A 3317-nucleotide genomic window follows, 5' to 3' on the forward strand; every position below is an offset into this window, starting at 1 on the left:
AAAAAAAAAAAAAAAAATCATTCCCCTGCAGAGGTGGCAAGTTATCAGTTTCATTTCCTTGCCCAGTATGTGCTAGATGTTTTTTTGAGTGGTCAGAAAAGTTCCATTCATTCAAGTCCTCAATTATCCGTTTGGCTAATGTTAGTAATGACAGTAACAGTAATGAACCGGACAGGCTCTCTTAATCTTGTAATTTTTTCTTAAAGTCACTAGGTTAATTTATAGATTTGGAAATTTCAAAAGTATCCTGTTAAATACACTATGTTATTTTACTTCGTAAAACTTATATTAGGGCTTTGTTAAATAAAACATTGATTCTCACATTCATTTGTGCAAGCCAAACAGAAACCTTGAATTATAAACTAAAAATGATCTTTTACTTAGAACCCTAAAAAGAAACACTTATCACTACCAAGTTCCAAAATTAGAAATAATTAAATTAACAATTAATGGCTTAGTTTTTAAGCTGTTTCCTGAAAGGAATTCTACAAATGCTGATGGTAGACAGGAGAAAGCAACAAGTGAACTCTTTTAGTTACATTTAAGTTCATGTCACATGAGTTCCCCTTTAAGGAAAGGTCTATCTGTTGAACATGACACCTTCTCATAGCCATGCTTTCCCTACTGCTGCATTGGGAGCCACCAGAGGAGCTCCAGAATATCAGATGATTCCCACTGACTTCCCTGGTACCCACCTAAGTTCTGGAAAGCTCACATAACCACCATCCCTGCTGCTGGAAAGCCTATTCAGCATTCTATTTCTTCTCATATCCATCTAAATCCCTCTGCCTGGCTTTTCAGGCCCTGAACCCTTTCTAGCTGGCTACTCAGTCTGTGTCCTATCTCTGAACACTGTCTTCTCTCATCAGACACTTCTCTGTCTCTGGGCTTCTGCCTGTGATGTTCCCTTAGCTAAGAAGTCCATTTTTTCCTCCTCTGGGCACAATAAAATCCTAATCTTATGGCATGACCCAGCTGAGGGTCCACCTTCATCAGGAAGTCTGACTTTCATGACACCCCAGCTCTCATTACCCATACCACCCACCTCCCTCACCCTCTCATTTAGTCTTTTTTTTGACACGGAGCCTCGCTCTGTCGCCCAGACTGGAGTGCAGTGAGATCCCAGCTAACTGCAATCTCTGCTTTCTAGGTTCAAGCGAATTCCTGCCTCAGCCTCCTGTACCTGGGACTATACGCACATGCCACCGTGCCCGGCTAATTTTTGTATTTTTAGCAGGGACCGGGTTTCACCATGTTGGTCAGGATGGTCTTGAACTTCTGACCTCAGGCGACCTGCCCACCTCAGTCTCCCAAAATGCTGGGATTATAGGCGTGAGCCACAGTGACCGGCCCTCATTTAGCCTTGACGAAGTACTTTATCCCATGATCACATCCTGTGATAAAATGGAGGCTAATTATCTTGTCTGAGTAGTTTTGTTTCCTCAACTAACCAATAAACTTCTTGAAATCAAAGGACTGCCATGCTGTATCCCCAGAGTGCTCATTGAGAGTAAGGCAAGTGTTTTAAGCACGTATCAGTGTGTATTGACAAATAAGGGTTTTCAGACCAGAGTTTTGAAAAAGGCCAATGCTCACTAGGCTTACAAAAATAACTTTTAAAAATATAGACCATTCAAGACCACAGGCCAGAACTAGGAGAGATCTGAGGGCACAGCCTCAGCAAACCACAAGCTTCACATACAATATACTAAATATTCCAGTGACAACAGTTTTAAGAACAGTAGCAGTGAGGGGGAGGGCAGGGAGGAGTAGAGATTTATATATACTGGGAATTTGACTTGATGGCCTCCTGGCTTGGAACACCATGTAATTTTCTTTCCACTGTGGAGGTCCCTATTACCATTTGGCAAACTCTAGGAACATGCAAAAGAGCCAATCATAGCAGCTATCTTATGACTAAATTTAAAACCAGACCAACTCAGCTGTTTTTGCTGGTTGGGATAAATTCCAATCCCACTCTCTTTTTTAAACATAGGAGGGAATAAATAAGCATTTGGGAAACACCTGCAAATAAAATTTACAATTGATTCCATTCTCTGTGCCAGAGGCTATGCCAGCAATTTGAGAAAATGCACAGTTCTAGATGATGCTCACTTCTAGATGACTGAGAATAAATAGTTTTGATGTCTCACTTACCAGACACTGTAGCAAATATTCCAGTATTCCTGGGCTCAGTAAACCTATACTTGCAGGACCTAGACAAATACAACAAACACTTGATATAAATTAAAATGCCATATTATTTTAAATCACTGGTAGCAATCAAATTGGTAGAACTCTTTCACGCATGTTATCTTATTCAAGCATCCTGCTCTGAGGTAGAAAATAGTACCAGCCCCATCTCACAGTTAAGCAAGTGAGCCCACACAGTGAAGCAACTAACTCCAGGGCACTTGGCGAGCACATGGGAGAGTCCAAACCAGCAGCCACATATTCTGATTTCTAATCCATTGTTTCTTCCACAATATGTGATGTAAGTAGCTGAGCTATGCCCCTATACTTTGCTGTTAACTTTCTTAAAATGGGTAATATTCATAAACAAATTAAATATCTACTTCTCAGGAACTGCTCCAATCAGAAGTTCCTTTTCCTCTCCCTCTACCTTGTATGTCTTCATAATCTAGCTAAACTTTATAAAGTGTGTATATATGCAAATTATATATTGTATACATACATACATATCTTTGTTATGCTGAATTTAGCTTTTTCCCCCTTTTTTTCTTTTCCCTGCTCCTTATTCTTAAAGCAAATAAACACAACTTTTTTCTTTTAAAATATCCCCTGAAAATCCACAAAGCTAAATTAAATTGTATTTATCTCTGTAGCCTTTCAGTAATTTTCTTCCAGTTAGTCTACGTCTCTCAATATCATTGTTAAGAGATTTATTTCTGTTATAGCAGGTTTGATCAAAGACCTACAGTACAAATTTCCCTTTAATGTCAAACAACTTAAGATCTTCCACTGTGGAGTGTCCCAAAGTTACCTGCTAGTTTCTCAGCCAAGCAGCCTAGGACTGCAGATGTGTTCCTGTGTTTGGCAGGATGGCCTGAGTCCTGGCAAGCTACTTCTCCATTTAAATTGAGAATTTCAGTCAATTTCTGGAGTGCATCCTAAAACAAAAAAGTACAAGTGGGTTTGACCCATATACTACACAGGTTGTTTTCCCAGGCTCATTTTTTTTTTTTTGAGACGAAAGCTATAACCAGCACTTTGGGAGGCCGAGGAGGGCAGATCACGAGATCAAGAGTTCGACACCAGCCTGGCCAACATGGTGAAACCCCATCTCTAGTAAGAAT

The 3317-nt window shown here is 39.9% G+C and overlaps 1 protein-coding gene across 3 annotated transcripts in view; it reads right to left on the bottom strand.

Annotated features, from left to right (window-relative positions):
* Positions 1 to 3317, bottom strand: part of RSPRY1 (ring finger and SPRY domain containing 1) — a 64914-nt gene that overhangs the window by 28470 nt on the left and 33127 nt on the right. The window lies entirely within an intron of this gene.

Source organism: Mandrillus leucophaeus, unplaced genomic scaffold, assembly GCF_000951045.1.
Source record: "Mandrillus leucophaeus isolate KB7577 unplaced genomic scaffold, Mleu.le_1.0 Scaffold125, whole genome shotgun sequence".
NCBI classification, from domain to species: Eukaryota; Metazoa; Chordata; class Mammalia; order Primates; family Cercopithecidae; genus Mandrillus; species Mandrillus leucophaeus.